Source organism: Ceratotherium simum, chromosome 3 (assembly GCF_057802395.1).
Source record: "Ceratotherium simum simum isolate JZ-2026a chromosome 3, ASM5780239v1, whole genome shotgun sequence".
Lineage (NCBI taxonomy): Eukaryota > Metazoa > Chordata > Mammalia > Perissodactyla > Rhinocerotidae > Ceratotherium > Ceratotherium simum.
In genome coordinates this window covers 68,960,262-68,987,361 of record NC_141902.1, presented here as the reverse complement: position 1 = coordinate 68,987,361, position 27,100 = coordinate 68,960,262, and the positions used below count along the sequence as shown (strand labels likewise).

The window sequence follows — 27,100 nt, the reverse complement described above, 5'->3', positions numbered from 1 at the left end:
AGGTTCAATGCAATCCCTATCAAAGTTCCAACAACGTTTTTCACAGAAATAGAACAAAGAATCCTAAAATTTATATGGAACAACAAAAGACCCCAAATAGCCAAAGGAATACCGAGAAAAAAGTACAAAGCTGGAGGTATCACAATCCCTGATTTCAAAATATACTACAGAGCTATAGTAATCAAAAGAGCACGGTACTGGCAGAAAAACAGACACACAGATTAACAGAACACAATTGAGAGCCCAGAAATAAACCCACACATCCAAGGAGAGCTAATTTTCAACAAGTGAGCCAAGCACATACAATGGAGAAAGGAAAGTCTCATCAATAAATGGTGGTGGGAAAACTGGACAGCCACATGCAAAAGAATGAAAGTAGACCATTATCTTACACAATACACAAGAATCAACTCAAAATAGATTAAAGACTTTAATGTAAGACCTGAAACGATAAAACTTCTAGAAGAAAACATAGGCAGTACGCTCTTCAACATCGGTCTTAGCAGCGTATTTTCACATACCATGTCTGACCAGGCAAGGGAAACAATAGAAAACAATAAACAAATGGAACATCAAACTAAAAAGTTTCTGCACAGCAAAGGAAACCATCAACAAAACAAAGACAACCTAACAATTGGGAGAAGATATTTGCAAACCATATATCTGATAAGGGGGTAATATCCAAAATATATAAAGAACTCATACATCTCAACAACCAAAAAACTAACAACCCAATTAAAAAAATGGGCAAAAGATGTGAACAGACATTTCTCCGAAGAACAGACATTTCTCCAAAGCACATGAAAAGATGTTCAACATCACTAATTATCAGGGAAATGCAAATCAAAACTACAATCAGATATCACCTCACGCCTGTCAGAATGGCTATAATTAACAAGACAGGAAGTAAGTGTTGGAGAGGATGTGGAGAAAAGGGAACTCTCATACGCCGCTGGTGGGAGTGGAAACTGGTGCAGCCACTATGGAAAACAGTATAGAGATTCCTCAAAAAATTAAGAATATAACTACCATACAATCCACCTATTCCACTGCTGGGTATTTATCCAAAGAACATGAACACATGAATACATAAAGATATATGCACCTCTATGTTCACTGCAGCATTATTCACAATAGCCAAGACTTGGAAGCAACCTAGGTGCCCATCAGGGGATGAATGGATAAAGAAGATGTGGTATACATACACAATGGAATACTACTCAGCCGTAAAAAAGGATGAAATGTGGTGATTGTGACAACATGGATAGAGCTTGAGGGTATTCTGCTAAGTGAAATAAGTTAGAGGGATAAAGTCAAATACCGTATGATCTCACTAATAAACAGAAGATAAAAACAACAACAAACAAATACATAGAAACAGAGATCGGATTGGTGGTTACCAGTGGGAAAGGGGTAATTAGACACATGTGTATAGTGATGGACTGTAATTAGTCTATGCATGGTGAACATGATGTAGTCTACACAAAAATTGAAATATAAAGATGTATACCCAAAAATTATATAATGTTATAAACCAACGTTACCTCAATAAAAAAAATAAAATATATTAAAAATAAAATAAAATAAGAAAAATAAAGTTCCCTGGGGTCCCTTACCAATTACTACTCCATCCCTGCTCCAAGGTAACCACTGCTTTGACTTCTAATAGTTTAATTTTATCTGATTTTGAAATTCATATAAATGCACTCATAGAGTATGTACTATTTTGTGGCTTCTTCTGCACATTTGTTTACTAGGTTCATCCATATTGATGAGTGGACCTGCAATTCATTTATTGTCATTATCCAAGGTCACTACTGAACAGTATTCTACTGCATGAATATTTATTTATCCAATCTATCAACATTTATTAATTTTTATATTTATGTAGTTATTTTAATATTTGTTTATCCAATATTTATTTATCCAATCTACTGATGATGAACATTTAGGTGATTTCCAAATTTGGGATATTACAAATTATATGCTGTTATTCATGTACATGTCCTCTGCACATATGTAGGTATTTCTGTTGAATATAAACCCAAGAGTAGAATTGCTGAGTCACAGGGTAAGCATATGTTCCACTTTAGTACATGATACCTAATTGTTTTCCAAAGTGGCTGCCACTCCCACCAGCAGTATATGTGAGTTCTCCTTGCTCCACACCTCACCTACACTTGGTTTTGTCCATTTGAGGTTTTGTTTGTTTTTAACCCGAGCCATTCTCATTGTATAATGGTTTCATTTTGGTTTTAATATGTATTTCTCTGATTACTAATGATTTTCAGTCCTTTTTCATATGCTTATTGGTCATCCTCTTTCTGTGAAGTGCCTATTCAAGACTCTTGCCCATTTTTATCAAGGGTCAACTGTCTTTTTCTTTTTGATGTGTAGGAATTCTTTATATCTTTTGGATGTGGGCCTTTAGTTGGTTATTATGTGTTTCACACATATACTTGCCTTTTCACTCTCCTAATGCAATGGAATCTTTTGATGAACAGAAATTCCTAATGTTAAGGTAGTCTAACTTAGGACCCTTTACCTCAAGACTGATACTGATATTTATGCCATTTTTAAGCAATATTTCCCTACCACAAGGTCAGGAAGATACTCTCCAACACTATCTTTTAGAGCATGGGTCTATTTCTGGAGACTCTCCTCTGTTATATTGATCTGTTTACCTATTCTTGTACCAATACCAAACTATCTTACATTGCTGTAGCTCTAAAATAAATCTTAAAACCCAGCAAAATAAATCCTCCAACTATATCTTTGACCTCGAGATTGTCTAGGCTAATTCCAGCCCTTTGCATTTCCACACAAATTTTAGAATCAGCTTGTCAATTTCCCAGGGGAAAAAATGGAATTTTAATTGCAACTGCATGGATTCTAAAAATCAACTGGAAGAAAACTGACACTTTTATAATGTTGACTTTTCTAGTCCATGAAGTGATACATGTATCTCCATAGATATCTTATTCAATGTCTCTCAATAATGTATTATAGTTTTCTGTGTAGAGGTCTTGCACATCTTATATTAGATTTAACCCCAAGAATAAATGATAACTGTTTTAAAATTTTTCTTTTTCATTTTCTGTTACTGTTGTTTTTGTATTTTGAACTTCTATCCAGCAACTTTAACTCCCTCAATACTTCTAATAATTTCTCTTTAGATTCTTCTGGATTTTCTAAATATATATACATGCCATCTGTGAATAATGACATATTTATTTCTTCCTGATCAAGTCTTGTACCTTTTATGTCTTATTCTTGTCTTTCTGTGCTAGCTAGAATCTTAAGTACAAGGTAGAATAGAAATAACAATAGCTGGCTTTCTTGTCTCATTCTCAATTTCAGAAAGAAATCTCTCAAAATTTTACCATTAAGTATGATGTTTACTGTAGTTTTTTTGGCAGATTCTTTATATCAGTAAGGATGTTCTCCTTTATTCCCAGTTTGCTAGTTTTATCATGAATAGGTGTCGAATTCCATCAAATATTTTTCCTAGATCTATCGAGACAGTCATATGATTTTTTATCTTTATTCATCTAATTTGGTGAATAATACTAATTTCACATTCAAATGTTAAAACCAACATTGCAGTACTGGAATGAACCTAACTTGACTGTGATGTACTGTCCTATTTTTGAATCACCAGATTCAATATATCAGTATTTGGTTTAGGACTTGTGCATCTGTACTGCTAAGTGGTCTATATTTTCCTTTCTCATAAAAGCTTTGGTTATCAAGGTTGTGCTCAAAAGGTTCTCTCTTTTTCTATATTCTAGAAGAATTTGTGTAACACTGGCATTTTTTTTTTTGGCTCAATTTTTTTTACTGAGATATAATTCACACACTATAAAATTCACCATTTTAAATTACACAATTCCGCTGTATATGCAGAGTTGTGCAGCTATCTAATTCCAGAACATTTTCATCACCCCAAAAAGAAACCCAGTACCCATTAGCAGTCACTACTCATTCTCCCCTCTCTACAGCCCTTGGAAACCACTAATCTACTTTCAGTCTCTATGAATTGGCCTGTTCTGGACATTTCATATAAACAGGATCATATAATATGTGGTCTTTTGTGGCTGGCTTCTTTTATTTAATGTTTTCAAGGTTCATCCACCTGGTAGCAGGGATCCACACTTCACTCATTTTTATGACTAAATAATTGCATGAATAAACATATTTTGTTTATTCATTTATCAGCTGATGGATATTTGGGTTTGTTTCTACTTTTTGCCTATTACGAATAATGCTGCTATGAACATTCATGTACAAGTTTTTCCATGAACATGTTTCTAATTCTCTTGGGTGTACACCTAGAAGTGGATTTACTCAGTCATATGTAACTCTAAGTTTGTTAACAGTAACTACCAAAGTTTTTTCCACAGCAGCTGCACCATTTTACATTCCCATCAGCAATATATGAGGGTTCCATATTCTTCACATCCTCGCCAACACTTGCTATTTCCTGACTTCTTGATTGTAGTCATCCTAATGAGTGTAAACTGATATTACTGTGGTTTTTATTTGCATTTCTCTGGTGACTAAAAATGTTGAGTATATTTTCATGTGCTTATTGGACATCTGTATATCTTCTTTGGAGAAATGCCTATTCAAATCTTTAGCCCATTTTTTAACTGGGTCATTTGTCCTTTTTACTGTTGAGCTGTAAGAGTTCTTACATACTCTAGATATTAGACTGTAATCAGATATATGATATGAAAATATTTTGTCTCATTCTGTGGGTTGTCTTTTCACTTGATAGTGTCCTATAACACACATAATTTTTTAATTTTAATTAAAGTTCAATTTATCTATTTTTTTCTTTGGTTTCTTGTGCTTTGGGTATCATATCTAAGAAACTGCTGCCTAGTCCAAGGTCTTAAAGATTTACACCTATGTTTTCTTCAAAGAGTTTTATAGTTTTAGCTGTTACATTGAGGTCTTTGATCCATTTTCAGTTAATTTTTGTATATGGTGTGAGGTACAGATCCAAATTCATTCTTTGTATGTAGATACCTAGTTCCAGCACCATTTGTTGAAAAGACTATTCTTTCCCCATTAAATAGTCTTGGCACCCTTGTCAAAAATCAACGGCCACAGATGTGTGCATTGATTTTTGGGCTCTCAATTCTAGTCCATGATTTGTACGTCTATCTTTGTTCCACCACAATAATCAAAACGGTGTGTTACTGTTATAGTACCACAGATTTTTATTATTGTAGCTTTGTGGTAAGTTTTGAATTCAGGGAGTATGAGTCTTCCAACATTGTTCTTTTTCAAGATTGTTTTGGCTATTCTATGTCCCTTGTTTTTCCATATGAATTTTAGGATCATCTTGTCCATTTCTGCAAAAAAAGGAGATTAGAATTTGGATATGGATTGCACTGAACCTGCATATTGCTTTGGGGAGTAATGTCCAAATATTAAGTCTTCCAATCCATGAGTTCAGATGTTTTCCCCTTTATTTAGATCTTCCTTAATTTCTTTTAATGATGTTTCATAGTTTTTAGTGTGCAAGTCTTGGACTTCTTTGGTTAAATGTATTTGTAAATGTTTTATTCCTTTTCATGCTATTATAATGGAACTGCTTTCTTAATTTCAATTTTCAACTGTTCACTGCTAACGTATAGAAATACAACTGATTTTTTGTGCGTGGATCTTGTATCCTGTAACCTTGCTGAATTTGCTTATTAGCTCTAATAGTTTTGTGTATGTGCACAGATTGTTTAGGGTTTTCTATATATAGATAACCATGTCATCTGCAAATATAGTTTTACTTCTTCCTTTCCATCTGGATGCCTTTTCTTTCTTTTTCCTGTCTAATTGCCCTGGCTAGAAGCTCAAGTACAATATTAATTATAAGTCATGAGAACAGACATCACTACTTTGTTCCTGATCTTAGGGAGGAAAACTTTCAGTCTTTCACCATTAAGTATGATGTTACCTGTCAGTTTTTCATAGATGCCCTTTATCAAGTTGAGGAAGTTCTCTGCTATTCCTAGTTTGTTGAGTGTTTTTATCATGAAAGGGTGTAGAATTGTGTCAAATGCTATCTATTGAGATGATCATGTGGGTTTCTTCTCCCTTCGTTCTATTAATATGGTTTATTACATTAATTGACGTTCATATGCTGAACCACCTTCGCATTCCTGGGATAAATCCCACCCGGTCATGGTGCATAATCCTTTTTGTGTGCTGCTGGATTTGGTTTGCTAGTACTTTGTTGAGAATGTTGCATCTGTATTTATAAGGGATATTGGTTTACTGGCATTGTTTTTACCTTCAATGTTTAGAAGAATTCACCAGTAAAACCACTAAAGTTGAGAATTATTTGGGGGGTGCGTATTTTTAATTACAAATCAATTTGATTAATAGTTATAAGTCTATGTTACTTTTCAATTTCTTCTTGTGTCAGTTTTGTTTTTCTAGAAATTAATACCTTTCATCTAAATTTTCAAAGTTGTAGTCATAAGGTTATTTGCAATGTCTTCATATTGTTTTTCTTAATGTTTTATTTCAAAATAATTTCAAACTTATAGCAAAATTGCAAGAACAGTAAAAATAACTCTCTTATACCCATCAGCCAGATTCCTCAACAGTTAACACTTTGGCACATCTGCTTTGTTGTTCTCTCCATATATAATTTTTTTCTGAACCATATGACATTAAGTGGCAGATGTGATGCCACATTACTTCTATATACTTCAGAATGTATTTCCCTTGCTAATATGACCACAGCGTAACCATCAAAATCAGGACAGTAACACTGATACAATACTACCAATTAATCCACAGAACTCTTAAATTTCACCAACTGTTCCACTTCTATCCTTCAGAGAAAAAAAAATTAAATCCAGGATCCAATCCAGGATCACACATTGTGTTTAATTGTCATGTTTCCCTCATTCTAGAACAGTTCTTCCTCAGTCTTTTATGATCTAATATTTTTAAAGAATACAGGCCAGTTATTTTGTAATATGTCAATCAACTTAAATTCAAATTAAATTATTAAGATTTGGGTTATGGGAGGAACACCACATTAGTGATGCTGTGTTCTTCTCAGTGCATTACATAAGGAAGCACCTGATATCTATGTGGCCTATTACTGGTGATAATAACTTTGACTATTTGGTTAAGAAGGTATCTACCAACTCTCCCCCTTAAACCTACTATTTTTCCTTTGTAATTAATAAATATTTTGTAGGGAGATATTCTGTAACTATGTAAATATTCTGTTCTTCGCCAAAATTTCACCCACTAATTTTAAGATCCACTGTTGATTCTCACGTGAATCAATCACTATTTTAATGGTTGCCAAATGGTGATTTTCTAATTCCATCATTCCTTCTACACTTATTAGTTAGCATTCTATTGTAAGAGAAGAGCTTTCCCTTCTCTCGTTTGTTTGTTTATCCATTTACTTATTTATATCTGTATGGATTCATCAATTCCTATATTATTGAATGATCCATTACTATCATTATTTTGATGCTCAAATTGTTGCCGATTTAGCCAATGGGAGGCCCTTAATGCTGGCTCCTATGTCTTTCCAACAGCTCCCCATCACTCTCTGAGCACTACCTAACTTTCTATCACAAGAAGATTTTTCAGGCTCATCTTTTATTTTCCCTGCCCCTGCCCTAGAATCAGCCATTTCTTCAAGAAGCTCTGGTTCCTTTTATCAGAGAATGGTATCTTGATCAAGATTAGGTGTTTAATATGCTCACTGGTATAGGTGTGTCAATGCTTCTAAGTCCTCCCAGCAGACAGAAGAATATATACATATACCCACATCTACATCTATTTTTTATATCCTGCTAGTACAGACAATAACAACCATGAGTTCATATCAATGCTTTCAAATTCCAATCAATCACCTAGAGTTCATTCTAAACTTTCCCCTTTCCATATCTGTAAATACTTTCTCTGAAAATGAGAAACCTTCCTCTCTTTATCTTCAGTATATTAACTTATTTTCTAATATCTCTTCTGCAACCAATCCAAACCTGCCAGCCACTTCTAATACATATCTTTTAAATGAAGTGGGAGAAGAAGCTCTTGTGTTTTTAATGTCTGTAGGACCTGTAGTAATGTTACCTTTTTCATCACTGATCTTGGTTATTCATACCTTTTAACTCCTTTTCTTGATTAGCCACAGCAGTGGCTTCTGGCTTTGATGATTATCTCTGATGTACGACAGTTCTATTTTATTAATTTCTGCTCTTTATCATTTTTTCCTTCTGATTTCTTTGGGTTCTGTTTACTTTTTCCCCTAACTTCTTGAGCTGGATACTTAGATCACTGGCTTTCAGCCTTTATTTCATTTCAAATATATGCATTTTAGCACTATAAAGTTCCCTTTAAGCATGATGTAGGCTCATGCTCATGTAAGCTCAAAGACAGAATCCTAAGGATTTCTATCTTTTCCTGGATCATGCCCCTATAATTCTTCAGTGCCTAAGAATTCTTCACTCTCCTAAGCTTTCTGTAGATTTGTTATATATCATCTAGCTCTTCTAGTTGTCTTCAGTGGGAGAATTGACCTGAATTTCCTATTCCATCTCTACAGAAGTGGAAGCCCCTCCACCCATAAATAAACTAGTAAAAAATGTTTATTTTTACTAGTGATTTTGATAAAGAAATACAGGGCATGCTCATCCAATTTACAGATGAAATAAAGCTATGGTAGACAACAGAATCCAAAAAGTATATAAACCTGTACTGTTCAATAGGGTAAGTACTTGCCACATGTGGCTACTGAGTGCTTTAAAGGTGGCTAGTCTGAACTGATTTAGACTCAGACCTAAAAAAACAATGTAAAATATCTTCTTAATAATGTTTATACTGATTACATGTTGAAATATTTTTTGATATATTAGGTTAAATAAAAATATTATTAAAATTAATTTCACCTGTTTCTTTTCACTTTTTGAGAGTGGGGGGGTGGGGGGGCAGGGGGGTGAGGAAGATTAGCCATGAGCTAACATCTGTTGCCAATCCTCCTCTTTTTGCTGAGGCAGATTGGCCCTGGGCTGACATCTGTGCCTATCTTCCTCTACTTTACATGTGGGACGCCTGCCACAGCATAGCTTGATAAGCGGTGCGTCTGCACCCAGGATCCTAACCCATGAACCCTAGGCCGCTAAAGCGGAGCACGCAAACTCAACTACTACGCCACTGAGCCAGCCCGTCATTTTACTTTTTTAATGTAGCTACTAGAAAGTTTAAAAGTATATATATGGTTCACACTATATTTCTATTGGCCAGCACTGCTCTAGACAGTCTACAGTAATTAGGCAAATCTAAAAAGATGGGATTTTAAACTGATAAATTTCCAGGTCTACTCTTTGATCCAGTAACTAACAGCACAAGTAAAGGACTGGGAGAAAGTTGATCTTAACAACACAGGGCACATACAAAAAGACAAGAATTTCATTTGACACTAAACTCAAGCTGAGTAAATAGTTTGCTGAGCCAAAGGAAAAAACAAATATGGTCTCACACTTCCACAATACAAGTATAATAACATCTATGAAAAGGCTGGGGGTCTGACCAGCACAGGGTAAAATGAGACCACCTCCTCTGAGGGTATTCCATTTGTTATTAAACATATTTTTCTAATTTTTTTTATTGCTAACCAGCATTTCCACTCTCGTTCTAGTTTTGGTGATTGGGTTCTTGTACAGAAGTGAAAGGAGGAGATCCTCCTCCTCCCTACCACATGGCAGTAAAGCACAGAAATATGATTGGGACTTCACCAGTCAGACTCACTTGCCTGAGACGTTGAATCTCAAGCAGGTAAGGCAAACATCAAGAGGCAATGGTGTTGTTAAAACACACACACACACACACACACGCACACACGCACACACAACACATCCTAGCCAAATGTTTCTGCTGTAAAACCTCCCTTGGTTTCTGCCTATTTTCTAACCCTGATTCATTGGCCTTACTGGCAAGTCTGTGGACTATCCAATACCCTCCCAATAAATTACTTTTTCTACTTAAATCAGCCAGAGTCTATTTCTGTTGCTGGCTACCAAGAGCTTGACTGATAAGCAATTCTAAGCACAATTTAAGGAGGCTAGATAGATAAAACAGAACACAAAAAAACAAGTCTGACCATAAGGAAGACCTTAAAATCATGTCATAATAGGAACTATACTAAGAACTGGATGACTAGACTTCAAAAGACTAAAGAGATGGCATGACAGCTATCTTCACATATAAAAGGGCTTGTCATAAAGAGACTATACTATTTGTATACAAATATAAGTTAGGGAACAAAAAATACTGGGTGAAAATGACAGCTTTTCACCTGGCAGAGCTGTTTCAAAAGAGAATTAATTACTAGAGGGAATATGATCAAGGGTAATTGTGTAATGCATGGGTGGATTAGACAACTTGACTTACAGTTCTGAGATTCTATGATTTACTCACCAAATGTTTGTTAGGAACCCAATATGTGCCAAAATGCTGAATCTATGAAAACTCACACCATAGAAAAGAGGTATACTATGCTATAAAACACCAATAGCATGCTAGCAAATGCTGCTCTTTTGCCTGAGGGAATTAAACAGATTATTCTCTCAGATGCCCAATATAACATTTATTAGTGGTACTTTCTGAGAGAATAAACTGTCATAATTTACAATCCCTCAGAGTACATTTCTATCCTCTCCAGTCTTGTTTAGAAAATTTAATTCTAAAGAATTGGCTGAATAAGTAAAAGTATTAGCTGCAAAAGATATGAAATAATGAGCAAATCCCAGAGAATTATTTAATGAGTGATGAAGTCACACTGTCTATAGTCAGTCACTTCATTTTAAAGATAATACTGAGGTTTAGTAACCTGCTCTTGGTGGCACAGAACCCAAAGTCCACTGACCCCTGGCCCACTGCTCTTTTTGCTAAGTCATATCTCCAAGACTTCCTATACCAGCAGTAAGAAAAGTAAAAGGAAGAAAAGACAGGAATAAAAATTACTAGCAAATCCACTATCAAAGGTATATTTCCATCCAATGTTTTCTCTCTACGTTTTTTACCTTTTACTTCTAAACTGAAAGTATCTGAAGTAAAAATTCAAAAAATAATAATAATGCTTAGTCCCTTCTAAATACTCCATCTTCAATTCTACTAATATATATGTGAAATCATCAGTTTAAAAAGAAACACGTTTGGAAAAGTGAATGCCTAAAATTTTACCAACATTTCTTATGCAGTTGATACAAAGTTAAATATATCAAACTGACTTAAAACCAGTTTTGAATAATATGATGGGTTACTTGCGTTGTGTTATCAAATGCAACATTTCCACTGATACTGAGCTTCCAAAGATAAAATAAATTTAAAATGGGCTGGATTTCACAAAGAATCATTTCCAAATCAGCTTAACTAGGATAAATAGATCATCTGTACTCTACTGTACACATTCATGATAATTACCAGTACCGCCCTATAATTTTCTTCTTTAGATTATCCAAAATTACATTACTGTGACACTACATTCTACACATCTGGCAAAGATTTTTTTCTTGGCACTGACTAGTTTCACATATTAATGACAATGAAATTTTTATGTAAGAAAAGAGTGTGAAAGCACAGGCCACTGAGATCCACTCCATCGCTGAGAAAGGGAAATTGATCTCAAATGTAACTATGTGTGTAGCTATTGGTTAACTGGCCAAAGTTGTTATTTAAATACTTAAGACAAAGAACTTCAAAGTGTATTCACTTTGCCAGCCTCATACAATTTTCACCTCACTATCAAGACATACCAGCCTCATTTTACTATAAAAGGCAACTTTCCAATACTCCCAGAAGATGACCATCAGAAATTTTATAGCCATCCAGCTATAAAAATGATCATTTGTTTTATAAATACATTACTTCCATAACTAAGTCCTAGACTGACTTTCTAGTATCAGTGGCACTCAAAGACCTCAAAAACACTTTTCATGTATAATGTTTTAAAAGATATAGATACACTTTGGAAATCAGACTCAAGACTAATAATAAATGTATGCCAAATTATTCACAAATGAAGTACAGCACCAACTTCACTTTGTCATAAAAGTTATATTCTACTTTAAAATACTTTTCTGAACAAAGAAGTATTGTTTAGTTCCTTTCAAAGGTAATCCTTAGTGCCAAATCACTGGTAATAAAAGTCTTCAACAATCAGGAAAAGGAAAAATTTTTAAATTTAGTTGGCTTCCTTTTCTCAATTCTACTAATATAATTCAAAGTCTTTAATTAAATTCACTCAACTTAAATCACCCACATTAGGGCACAGAAAGACTTAATTCAGAATAAGTTATTTCAGAAGCTTTCTACTAATTTCCCTTTTTGTTAAAAAAAAGAAGAAGGAAAAACCCTTTAAAGGGCAAGAATATAAGCAGCTATACCTCTGATACTAGTTGACACAGAGAAAGTACATTTGGTGGCTTAAACAACCTATTTTAAGGAATGTTTAGCTCAACGTTATCAGAAATGATCAGAGTGGTACCATACAGCTGTAATCCGAGTCCTGTTTTACGAACAAGGGAATACAAACAAGACAAGCAGCTGGAGCAGCCTTATAGTCACTGATGCACATCTTTCTCCCTACAGCTATGAAGGCAATTTTGTCAAGCAGGATGAAACAGAACAAAAGTGGCTCTGAAAGTAATGTTATAGGCATTCAGATAGCTACATATAGATGTACAGCTAAAATTACCAATTAGTTTACCAATTGGCTGCAACGGATTCGATTGGTTTGTAATTAATTCTAGTTACTGGCGCAGAGAGCAGGATGGTTGGCGCCATCCCTTTGTCCTCCCGACACACAATACTAGCGCACAGGCCCTTGGGCCCAGGACATCAATATAGTCCTCCAATTCAGCTACAGGAATGAGCACAGTGGTGTACTGCTGTGGTGATGAAGGGGTAGAAACACGCATCACCTGAGAAGTTAGTGATAAAGGGAACCTTACAAAAGAAAGAGCTTTACCAAAAGTGAATCAAGTTTTAAAAAGCATTATTTTTAAAGAACAGCTTATCTAGTTTTACAAAAGCTACTAATGGAATTAAATAGTTCAAAAGAGAAATAATCCAAAAGCAAAACGGCAAGTAAACCACTTTCAAAACTGTCTAATAATATCATTCAGTCATTTCAATTCTCAATCATTTCTTTTCAAACATCTCCTCTTAATTTGCAATATAAGCCACCTGGAAAAGAATTCTGGAAAAAGAATACATCATATATTCAATAAATGAAAACCTACTAACAAAAATCTGCTAACGGAAACCTTTCTCCTATAATTTAATCTTCACGAGGATCTTGTGGATAAATAAAATTTGCAGTTGCCTGGGTAGTGATAGAAATATTTTACTGCAGTGGCTTACGAAATTTTATCTCAACTCATTTGCAAGCTGGCTTGACTAGGTGCTTTTCTCTTATGGTATTTCCCACTAAGAAAACTCAGAGACCTATTGCAGCTAAGAATAAGAAGACAAAGATGCGAAAAAATAAAATGTTATAAGGCTCAAAACCAACATACTCAAGTTCAAATTCCCCATTGATGCCTGCACGCTTACCTCTAAACAACTGCTTAAGGAACTTCTTTTGCCTGGAATATTCTCCCAATACCAAAAACTAAATGCTTATATGCAGGCTGAAGGTCCTCAGCCCTCATCCAGATCAAACTCTTCATTTATGAGCACAAAGGTAGAATAAAGTTTGGTCATTTTTTCCAAATTCACACAACTAGCTTAGAGGAAACACTGAAGTAACTACTATTGCATGAGATATACTACTCCCCTTTCAAAGGACAGCACAAATACCACATGCAAAAATTTTTCCACAATCGTACAGCACAAAGTCACCTCTCCTTCTACTAACATTAGCAAGTGTAATAACTAATGTTAACACATATTCAAAACACATAAGTGCTATTTATAAATCTGAAAGGGAGAAAAGACTTTTCTCCCTCAAGACACATATATTTGTAATAATGAATCTCACATCCTAAGAGAAAAATAACCCATTTTACTAAAATCTTACCCTCCATTGAGTCACCATGCATGGAAAAACAAAACTCCAAAAACATAAACTGACTCTCCTTTCTCTTCAGCAATCAAATCTCAAATCCTTTTAACAATCCAGAGGAATAATGTAACAGAATTATAACCTTTGCTGCTACACCTTGTGATCTCCAGATCACACTGAGAAGATCCATGTTCTATGTTGCAGTCATTTTCCGGTAAATTTCTATTATTTCAAATTAGCAGCGAAAACTATTGAAAAAATTTAAAAAACAGAATCCTTCAATAAAAAGTGTAAATAACCCAAGATAATATCCACAGCAGGAGCAGCATGGATGTTCCTTCTTAAAAAAAAAAAAAAAAAAAAAAAGTCTTTAAATAAAAAAGAAAAACTTTGATGTTTAAATCAACATGATATGCTTGAACTAAAACATTTTTGTTATAGTTTTAACTTTTTCAGGCTCATGAATAGCACCTAAAACAGTGCATGTTATAATTAAGTACTCAATGAACAGTTGCTGAATGAAAGATAAGTCCACTTGAGTTCCAGTCTTTAGTTCTGCTGCTAATTCATTATGTAATGTCAGACATATCACTTAGTTTCACAGTTTTCTATTGGTAAAACAAGAGGGCTGGATTATATGATTTCTGATAATATTCAGATATCATGATTTATGATTCTACTTTACATTCTCCTCCACTCTGGTTTCTAGTATCAATCATATGCACACCTTTCATTCCTTTTTCTGACAAAGCTAAATTTTAATGTCCGTTTATATTTCTCTTTTTTTAATGTGAAGTTTTACAACAAAAGAAACACTCTCATTATAAATAGGAACAAGAGCCATACCTTTTACAGAAACTTCTCTATCTCCCAGGATCCTTATAAATTCATCCTTTTGATACTTCAAAGACTCAACTCTCTTAAAAAATATCATGATAAATCTTAAACAGTTCTACTCTATTGTGAATACAGTTGAATTACATTTTTTTTTTTTTTGGTGAGGAAGATCAGCCCTGAGCTAACATCCATGCTAATCCTCCTCTTTTTGCTGAGGAAGATTGGCTCTGAGCTAACATCTATTGCCACTCCTCCTCCTTTTTTTTTCTCCAAAGCCCCAGTAGATAGTTGTATGTCATAGTTGCACATCCTTCTAGTTGCTGTATGTGGGACACGGCATCAGCCTGGCCAGAAAAGCGGTGCGTCGGTGCGCACCCAGGATCCAAACCTGGGCTGCCAGTAGCGGAGCGTGCGCACTTAACTGCTAAGCCACAGGGCCAGCCCAACATAATTAGTTGAGTTACATTATTAGCATGCCTATTAAATTAAATATAAGATTTTTTAAAGTTTTTTATTCAATAACTATCAAAAATTTGAGGCAAATAACTTAATTTTAAAACAAAAATACCTCTTTAAAAAAATCATTGCAGCTTGAGCTAAATAATGATAAAAATGATACATTAAAAATAAACTAATTACCAAGGAAAGATTCTAGAAATACTACCATATTTTTTGAGTCCCTTAAATTTTTACTGGAGTACCACAAACTAGATTTAAGACCCATTTATTACATTTTTAGTGTATATATCCAGAAATGTGGCAAACACAAAAACAGCAGATAACATGGTCTTCACTAAAGATGCTTCCAATTTTATTAAAAATAGAAACCACCAAACACTTCTACACAAGAAACAGATCATGATTAAATTTCAATGTAAATACTCATTAAGAAAGAAAACCACAGAAGATAGCTGAATATTTAAACAAATATATTACTAGGAAATCTCTGTCTTAGTTGTACTTGACTAGGAACAATTATATCTGTAAACTCGCCAAATTGTTCAATTTCACTTATCATTTTATTGGAGGATAATTTGTATAAGTAAATTATGCTACTTAGTTCATACTTTCTCTATCACCTAATGAATAACAAACCAACATAAACACCTCAAACCCATAATCAATAATTACAGCATTCCAACTAAACTGAAAGAATAGCTTAAGAGAATGTTCACCTGAGACAGTGTATATTACAAGACTGCACAGATGAGCAGTATGAGGGCAAATTATTGTTATTTCTGAGTTTATCATCATTATTACCAACGCACTTTGTAATGCAAGCTCAGTAGGAGCACATCTTCATGGATTACCTTTGCAAAGCATCACTTATGTGACTGTGCCTCTATCAAATACTAAAAAAAAATAGTGAGCAAAAGAGGAATGAGAGGAGTGACGTCAGCATTATGGCAGAGTGAGCTTTCCCCATTGAACTCTCCCCCACTAAGATATAACAAAAAGGACATTCATATACCAACAGATGACATTCACACAACACAGAAGACATCTGAAAGGCCAACGCAGCTGTACATCTAAAGCTGAAGGGGCTGGAACCCCCAGAGGAAGTGGAAGCAGGTAGGAAGAACTCCCCTCCTTCCCCAATGACAGTGACCCTGAGACCTTGAGGCTCTCAGAGAGAGAAGGAGAGGGGCGGCCCTCCGCAGGAAAACCGTCGCTCTCCAAGTTCCCTCACAGCCCCTGGGGAACTCCCTCACAGAGGGAATGGAACTGTTGTGGGGGTGTCTTCATCAAGCTGGCACCCCAGGAGAGCAGATAGAGGGGGGGAGCAATGAGCTCCTGGGATCAGGGAGGCAAGAGTGAGCGCCCCTCTGCCCCCCACGTCAGGCACTTCAGCTCAATGGTGCCACAGCCTCAGTTTAGTGGCACTCTAGCTCAGGTGCACACTGGCCCCCACTGCTGCAGGCCTGGGTGCACTCTGGCTCAGCCACGCTTCAGCCCAGCTGCACTTCGGCTCAGGCGCACTTCAGCTCAGCCAATCAGCCAGAGCGCCAGAAGATCACAGTGGGCTGAGGATACACAGCTCTTGACCCCCATCCAGTAGCAGGAGGTGGAAACCACAGATATTTTCAGTATGAGGAAAACTAAGCCAACACCGTCAGGCACTACGCAAAAATATATTAAATCTCCAGAACAGAAGGAAAATGACAAGCACCCAGAAATCAAACCTGAAGGCACAGAAATCTATAACCTAAATGACAGCGAATTCAAAATAGCTATCATAAAAAAGCTCAATGAATTACAAGAAAATACAGATACATAACTCAATGAAATCAGGAATTTCTTCACAAAAGAGATTGAAACTATAAAGAAAAACCAATCAGAAATATTGGAGATGAATAACACAATGGAGGAGATAAAGAAAAATCTGGAATCCCTAAAGAAGAGAGCTGACAATATAGAGGAAATAATTAGCAATATGGAGGATAGAAATGTAGAAATGCTACCGATGGCGGTGGAGAGAAGACTAAGACTAAAAAGAAATGAAGAAATTCTCTGAGAAATATCTGACTCAATTAGGAAATGCAACATAAGGATTATAGGTACTCCAGAGGGAGAAGGGAGGGAAAAAGGAGCAGAGAGCTTGTTCAAAGAAATAATAGCTGAGAACTTCCCAAACTTGGGAAAGGAGCTGGAAATACCAGTGAAAGAAGTCAATAAATGTCCTAAATATATCAACATGAAAAGACCCTCTCCAAGGCATATAGTAGTAAAGTTGGCAAAAGTCAGTGACAAAGAAAAAATATTAAGGGCAGCTAGACAAAAAGAAATAACGTACAAAGGAATTCCTATCAGGATCTCAGCTGATTTCTCGACAGAAACTTTATAGGCTAGGAGAGAAGGGAATGACATATTCAAATATCTGAAAGACAAAAACTTTTAGCCAAGAATACTCTATTCAGCAAAAATTTCCTTCAGATATCATGGAGAAATAATAACTTTCCCAGAAAAATAAAAGCTAAGGGAGTTCATTGCCACAAGACCCCCACTACAAGAAATGCTCAAGAAGGCCCTCATGCCTTAAAAATAAAAGAAAAGGGGATACAAAGCTTCGAACAAGGAGAAAAATAGGTAGACAAAACCAGAAAAACCGCAGCTCTCTATCAGACAGGGTCAGCAAAGGCTTAATTATAAAATCAAAGATTAAGGGAAGGAAAACATCAAAAATAAATATGACCCCATCACTTTAAACACAAACTCACAACAAAAGATCAAATAAGTTGTGATAACAATAACTTAGAAGGGGAAGAAGGAAGGGATCGAATCGACTTAGTCTAAGGGAAAGGGATCAACTCGACTCAGTCTAGAGGCCATCAGGAAACAGACTATTTCCTCCATGAGATTTTTTTATACAAACCTCACAATAACCACTAAACAAACAATCAGAACAGAGTCACACACGATAAATAAAGAGAAAACTAAGAGAATCACCATACAGAACTACCAAACTGAATGGATAGTCTGAAACGCACAGGATGAGAAACAAAGGAAATGCAAAAGAACTGGAAAGCAAGCAATAAATAGCAACATTAAGCCCTCAGATATCAATATTCACCCTAAATGTAAATGGACTGAATTCTCTAATCAAAAGACACAGAGTGGTAGAATGGATTAAAAAACAAGACCCAACAATATGCTGCCTCCAGGAAACACATCTCAGCTCTAAAGACAAACACAGGCTCACAGTGAAAGGATGGAAGACAATACTCCAAGCTAACGGCAAAAAAAAAAAAGCAGGTGTTGCCATACCTATATCAGACAAAGCAGACCTCAAGATAAAACAGGTAATGAGAGACAAAGTGAGGCAATATATAATGATAAAAAGGAACTCCACCAAGAAGATATATCACTTATAAATATATATGCACCCAACACAAGAGCACCGAAGTACATAAAGCAACTATTAACAAACCTAAAAGGAGACATTAATAACAACACAATAATAGTAGGGGATCTTAACACCCCACTTACATCAATGGACAGATCATCCAGACAGACACTTAATAAGGAAATAATGGACTTAAACGAAAAACTAGACAAGACGAGCTTTATAGATATATATAGAACACACCAGATTATACATTCTTCTCAAGCGTGCATGGAACATTCTCAAGGATAGACCATATATTGGGAAACAATGGGCATACGGGTTAAAGGGGCACATATATATGGTGCCTGACAAATAATAATGTACAACTGAAATTTCACAATGTTATAAACTATTATGACTTCAGTAAAAAAATACAACTATACACCAAATGAATTCCACATAAAGAAATCAGGTGGCAATGAATTTCACCCTCCAGTTACTATATTTGTGCCAAAATGACTTGAACAAACATCCACTTTTCAAGATCCTACCCACTTTCTTCTCTTTATCTAAAAGATACAGATGGCTCCTACCAAGATAAAGTCCAACAAAGTCTCAAGGAATAGATTATTTCATCCTATTGCATTATATCAGTTCCCAAGTGAGAAACATTAACCCTTTTTTAATAAACAGTCACCAGTTGGAACCCCAAAGCCTCCCAAATTCTAAGGCAATGCTAGAGTTCAAGTTTGGATCCTGAGAACTCGGCTTTTCTAAACTCCTCTGTAATTCTGCACCCTTACAGAATATACAGGCAGCTTAGCAAAGATTATAACAAACCTGGAAAAGTCAGCTAAGATCATATAGTAGGAGGTTTTAAAAGCCAAAATGAGTTAGCACAGGGCCAATCTTCCTCAAAAAAAAAAAAAAAGCCAAAATGATGAATCTATTGTGGATTCAGAAGGCTATGGAGATAGAACCAATAAAAATTTTACAGCATAAGAGTAATATAATCAGAATTGTACTTTAGAAATAATGTCATTGGTGGGCCGGCCCCGTGGCTTGGTGGTTAAGTGTGTGCGCTCCGCTGCTGGAGGCCCGGGTTCGGATCCTGGGCGTGCACCGGCACACCGCTTGTCCAGCCATGCTGAGGCCGCATCCCACATACAGCAACTAGAAGGATGTGCAGCTATAACATACAACTATCTACTGGGGCGTTGGGGGAAAAAATAAATAAATAAATAAAATTATAAAAAAAAAAAAAGTCATTGGTAAGAAGGACTATAAAAGGGGAAAAAAAATTAAAGAGGGACATACCCAAAAGCACAAGAAAATAGTTCACCAGAGACTAATAAGGGTCTTTAAACAGCAATGAATTGACACTAGGAAAGAGGTAGGGGGGTTGTGAATGGAAGAAAAAAAAAAAAGATGAATGGATAGGAACTTTGCAGCTGACAAAGATGAGAACTTGGGTGACTGGGAGAATGGTGGTGTCATTAAAAGAAAGAAAGAAATTGGGAAGAAATAGTTTAAAAATGAAAGTAGTGTGTAAAATGGTATGAAGAACTAGGCTACCATAACTAAGTTAAGAACGAGGCTACCATAATTAGGAACTTGGCCCAGATAAGTCAGGTTTGACTAACCCCAGTAATAGTTATGACGTGGTAATCGTGGGATCAAGTTATTAAGTTATTCCAAATACCCAAAAGAAAAATAATCTATGCCCTATTGATTATGATATATATGAGAACCAGGTATAAAGAACAAAGATTTGTCAACCAGGAGATCATAAATTAATTGTCATGTTAAATAGACTAAAAAAATGACAGCTCATTTTTTATCTCTACAACTTAAACACTGAATCATAAAATAATGCTTTGGGAATGTTTTATACATAGGAGAAATTAATTTTTTAATCAATCAGCCAAATTTTATTGTAAGCCTACAATGAATGAAACATGGCAAAGAATAAATAACTAGAATAAGGCTAGAAAGATCAGATATGGATAGAGGAAAAGATAGCTATTAATGGAGTGGGAGGTGGGCGAAATGGGTGAAGGAGGTCAAAAGGTACAAACTTCCAGTTATAAAATAATTAAGTCCTGGGGGTGTAATGTACAGCATGGTGACTACAGTTAATAATAATACTCTAGTGTATATTTTAAAGTTGCTAACAGAGTACATCTTAAAAATTCTCATCACAAGAAAGAAAAAAATTGTAACTAGTGTGGTGATAGATGTTAACTAGATTTATTGCGGGGATCATTTCACAGTATATACATATATCAAAGCAATGAAAAGAAAAAATTAAATTTAAAAAAAAGGTAGCTATTGATGTAAGACAATGGTGAGGTAACCGAAGCCTACTCCCAATAACACATAGGGGAACTCTTAGCCTGCTATCCCTGTGCTGAATCTCATGTTCTCTGAAAAAAATTGCAACACCTGAGCTGAGGAGCAATAGGCAAATCAAACCAAAAAAAAAGAGAGATTATAATATTACACAAAATAGAATTCATAAAGAAAAACATTAAACTGGACAAAAAGGTCATTTTTATACTGAGAAAATGTTAAAGTCATAATGAAAACATAACTCATATGATCCTTTATACAACTAATAACAAGGCAGCAAAATGTATTAAGCAAAAATTCTTAGGGCCGGCCCCATGGCTTAGCGGTTAAGTGCGCGCGCTCCCCTGCTGGCGGCCCGGGTTCGGATCCCGGGTGTGCACCGATGCACCGCTTCTCCGGACATGCTGAGGCCGTGTCCCACATACAGCAACTAGAAGGATGTGCAGCTATGACATACAACTATCTACTGGGGCTTTGGGGGGAAAAAATAAATAAATAAAATCTTTAAAAAAAAAAAAATTTTTTGGAAATTCAAAGAGATTGGAGAAATTGCAATAATAGTGGGAGACTTTAAAATATCTTAGTATCTGACACATCGGGAAGGTAAAAAACAAGTATTTGAAGTATCTAAATAATAACTTTAAAATATAAATATAAATATAAACCTATCACTTTCTATCTCTAGAGAACGCGCCTTACCTGCTCCTACCATGTTCAAGGAATATTTGCAAACACTTAGCTTCCCTACTTTCTCCATATCTATCAGGCTTCTCCTATAGTCATTTCCTTCCCCATCCAGCTTAGATCCCATGGTCCACTACTCCAACTACTCTCTTACCCTCTTCAGCTCCTTTACTCAAGTGAAGTACCACTGCATCTGCGTAAAGACTACCAACTCATGATTAATCCCTCTACTCACCACCTTTGAGCATTTTTAGCATGTGACTGGCTGCTATGTATCATTGTGGGAGAGAGGCATCACATAACTGTGAAGACTGGTGTCACTGCAAAAGTGTATGTAGTCTCATTGCTTCACACAGCCATCTAACATCTATTTACTGAGCATTTACTATGTTCCAGTGCCAGTACCAAGAACTGATGATGGGGGCTAAACAAGACAGTGTGGTTTCTGTCCTCATGGAGCTTAGTGTCTAGTGAGGGAGACAGATTAAAACAACTAAATATACAATTATTTAATTTCAATTGTGATAAGTGTTTCTAAGGAGACGTATATGTTGAGAGTACATTAGAAGGGAACCTAGTCTGAAACATCAGGATAGGCTCCCCCGAGGAAGTGACACTTAAGCCGAAACCTAAATTATGAATAGAAGTAAAAGCGAAGAGGGAGGTGAGGAGGTGCTGGGCAAGGAGGAAGGATGAATGTTCTGGGCAGAAAAATCAGAACATGGAAAGGCCTGGAAACATGTGAGCACACGGTATGTTTGAGTAACTGAAAGAAGTCTGATTTAAATGAGGCAGAAGGGAAGAGAGAAAAGTGTGTGAAATGAAGTACGCATGGATCAAGTCACTCAAGATTTGAAGGTCATGCTGAGGATTTTAACGCTCAGAGCAAAGGGAAACTTTTGAGGAGCTATAATCAAAGAAATGAGAGATCATATTTGTGGTTTTTAAGTATCATTCTGTCCATAATGTGGAGAATGGACTGGAAGGATGCAGGGAGTCCTGTTAAAAGGTTTCAGTTGTAATCCAGGCATTTTGTAATGGCAGCTTTGACTAGAATGGCAGCAGTAGAGAATGAGAGAAGTGGACAGATTGGAAAGATTTAGGAGGTAATTCTGAAAGGGGCCAATTCATGGGACAGTGGCTGGCATGAGGTGAAGGGAGGAAGATGAGAGAATATCTGCCCATTCAGGAAACAGAAATACATTCCCAGGTGTGGGGTTTAGGAAGAGATCATGAACTTAGTTTTATATATGTCAGTTTGATATGCTTGTGAGATAAAGATGCCAACTAGGCAAGTTGGATATACAGATCTGAAAATCAGAAGAAAGGTATAGGCTAGAGACATAAATTTAAGAATCATCAGCAAATGAATGGTAAATTAAGCCACGGCCTGGACAAAACTGCAGAGAGAGAAAGTATATAACAGTGAGAAAAGAAGATGGCCTAAAAGGAGCCTTAATGACCTCCCAACAGTTAAAGGTCAGGTAGAAAAGAAAAAGGAGGAGAAGTAGCAGCCAACAAAGGAGAGGAAAACCAGCAGAGGTTGTTCCATGAAAGCCAAAGGAGAGGGTAAGTAAGGAGGGTGGAGTGGTCAACAGTGTGAAATGCTGCTCAGAGATCACGGAAAGGACTAAAAACATCCACTGGACCAAACAATACAGAGGTGAGCAGCAACTTTAATAAGAGCTTAATAGGAGCTCTGATAGGATGTGACACCAGGTTGGAATAACCTAATGAGTACCTGTGAGAAAAGGAAATGGAGGCAGCAAATGTAGAAAGTTCTTCCAAGAAACTTGGCTAAGAAAGGGAGGAGAAAAACGGGTGATGGGAGAGTAGATGAAAGTACAAGTAAAGCAGAGAACAGTTTGGGGATTTCTTTTTGCTGTTCTTGTTGTTGAGGATGGAAGGGAAATAAGCATATTAAATGCTGATGGGAGAGGAATGTAATAAGGAAAACTGAAGACGCAAGAAAGAGAAGAATTTCCAATCTCCACTGTGACCTTCAAAGGGCTGCTGGGCAATCCCGTGGTTTCTGTAAGTCAGCCCTTCCATTATTCATCACAGTTATTTCAGACCTTTTCCACTCCCCTCAAAACTCCAATTCCACAAATCCCACAACTCCTACTTTTCAAAAATAAAAAGGGCAAAGACCTAGCAGATGGAATTTAAAATTCTTACCACAAATTATCACCTTGATCCCATCTGCTCTTGTTCCTCTTGAATGCCAAATTGAAAAAGCTTTCTCTCAATTGCAGTCATTCTTGACCTCTGCAATACTCCTACTTCTACCACGGCTTTCGGGACATTCCTACCCTCTTACTCTTCTTCCTACCTCTATGATCAGTCCTTCTCTGTTCCTGGACCTATATTCCCGTTTCTCCATCTGTGACTCTCCTTTTATCTAATTATAAAGTTTATTTCCTTTTTATTGCATGTCATACATTTCAAAGCATCTTCTCACATCTCATTTTGATCATTAATTGTTGAATTGTGAAGTCTCAACTCAATGAGATATAAACATAGAATACTTGTATGTTTTTCCCCATAACTACGCAGTTGAATCCTAAACCTGCTGAGTATCTCAGTGAAATCTCACAACTTTTCAGTCACATTCAATTATCAAAGAATAGTTTTTAAATACCATCTTCAGACAACCTGCTTATTATCACAAGTGAGAATTACACGGCCTTTAGCAGATGCCTGTGGTGGGGAAGGGCATGGCTTGTTCTCACTGGGTCTTCTCCCTTCCTTCCCTGTACTCCCCTTCCCACTCCCCTACATTCACAATCTTATGTTCTTTGCCACAAGTGGCAGCTGTGGGAACAGAACAATATTCTGCTTACGAGAGCTCACCACATACTAGTGATGGGTCTGCTACAGTAATCAGCTGGTCCTTCTCCAGGGACTATGGTGATGCCACACTGCCAACAGAGTCAAGTGCTGCCCGGCGGAGATGTATCCCTAACCTTTTTCTGACTCAGCCTGAGGTCAGTGGTCTCTACTGATCTCTGTAGATGGTGAGTTCTGCACAGGTAGCATATGTGGTTCTCTAGGCAGTGTTCAGGTTCATCCTGGCTCCCTCTGCCCAAGCAGTATCTGCCCCAAATCCATCAGAGTTTTGCATATTGTCACCTAATCAAGTGTCCTCAGAGGAAGCCCCTATGACTCCGACATCTTCACTAATGTCCACACTCCTTCCCTCACATAAATCATGAGGCTGTGGGGGTCCTCTTTACTTGATCACCAAGAACCCTCATCCTATCTCCTTTCAAAGCATACTACCCTATAGTCCCTTCAACCCCAGCTGGCATGCACTATTCCCACAAGCCTATTGTGCTATGAAATATCAAAGGAAGATGTAGGCACCAGTCTATATATCTGAGGGTGCCCCCAATATTCTAGTTCCAGTTCCCCCCAGGTTGAAACGGTAAACAGAGAAAGGAAAGTACGTGTTCCCAGCATGCTTTCCCCCATTCCAGAGGCACCAAAATCAGTCAGCAGAGATCCAGCCAGAGAATAAAATGCCAGTATCCCTTTCCTGCAGCCACACTCACAAACTTTACAAGCAATTTAAGCCCCACCTCAAACTTTTGTGAGAAAAAGTTGAGAGAATGGAAACCACTTCATTAACTGTGTACTCTCCAGAAAGCAATCCCCCCTTGCCCGCCCTGTAGCCCACTTTATAAGAGAGAAGGAGAAATGTAGTGGTGATGGTTTGAGTGTAGTTTTGCTGGAATGTCAGTTCTTAGCAAGTCATGCAGTGAAGTGGCTGATGGCCTAACAGGCACATCTTCAAACTGAAAAATGAGAAATTTAGCCTCTTTTGATTACAGTGGTGGGCCCTGGTCAGCAACCCTGGCTGAAATAGGAAAGCTACGTTTCACTATCATGCTATACTTATCATATGAATTACATAATCCAGGTGTTATTAACTGCATTTTACATATGAGACAAAGACCTGAACTGTGGTTACTTAACTAAGGCTAAAACACATAAATCACAAATAGGGACAAATTTTGTCAGTACATCCACGAAACAAGGGTTGAATCTACTTGTAGGATGAGGAAAACCCCCTGGGTTATAGATCTTACAAAGGTACAAATCAAATGAGATAACGGATAGAAGTGTTTTTATAATGAGAATAGAGCAAAACAAAAATGGAACTCTAGTTATTATATACTCAGCACATGCTTAGACCAAATGTTAAACTGTACCTTTTTACATCACCACCTGTAAGTCCTGGAAGGGGAGAGGAGTAGAGTTGGGCATGAAATTAACTTTTAAGCTCCCAGATTTTACTTCTCAGCATAAGCCTTTGACCCTCTTGGCACAGTACAAAGAATAGAGAACATAGCTCTACTCCTCTCACTTTGTCAAAATCTTCTCCATTCTTACAATCTTTAACTTGCACAACAAATTTCTATTACTGTTAAACTTTCACGAAGTGTTGGGTAGAAGAGGGACAGAACCAGAAATAAAAGCCACACTGTCTTATGGCCAAGTCTAGCTTCCTCAAATACAATATCAGCGACAGGTGCAAGAGTTTCTGTTCATCACAGACACATGGTTGCAACTGGTCAAACTCACTTCTGTAAAGAAGTACACATTTTACAAACAAATTTGATTTCTTCAATCAACCATTTGTTATTTTTAATAGCAAAGTCAAAGAATCTGCTGATGTGATTGCTCTCTCGAGCTTACCCTGGGATTATCTAGGCCCATATGCTCATTTTACAGAAGAATCTATAACCCAAAATTAAGTCCAATAATGTTTTCTACAACATGCTGATTCATTAAACTCCAAGGATATGATTTTGCTTAAAAATTTTTTTCTTAAAACATAAAATTTTACATGCTGATAGTAACAATATTAAATGTGACAACCAAACCATAAATTTGAATGATTTCAATTACTGTTTATTCTGAAAACTGCTTCTGATGAATCATATTTTTAAGCTAGTCTAAAACCTATTTTGGCTGTTTCCAATTTTAGAGGAAACACAGCTTCTATCTCAACATAACTTTTCTTTGATCCTTCATATATTTCAAAGGTTAAATAATGAATTCCAAGGTTTTTAACCATGGTCACTGTAGAAGAGAAGATATTTCTGTAATATTTCTATGAAGAGAAATCACTCTGGTTTTTCTCAAAATACTTTTACTCAGTATAAATTAATATAGTATATAGTCTGTATTCACTAAAAGGCCAGGCTTGCTAGTGAATTTTTAGAGCAGATTATGCTGTATGTCTGTATGATATCCTATTACAAACACAAGGTTATCTAAAATTAGAAAACACACCTTACAATGACATCCCAATCCCACCCAGGATTGTTTACAGTTAGCCATCAATC

At 36.3% G+C, this 27,100-nt stretch overlaps 1 protein-coding gene across 5 annotated transcripts in view; it reads right to left on the bottom strand.

The window, feature by feature from the left end:
* Positions 1-27,100, bottom strand: part of SCAPER (S-phase cyclin A associated protein in the ER) — a 439,244-nt gene that overhangs the window by 367,689 nt on the left and 44,455 nt on the right. The window lies entirely within an intron of this gene.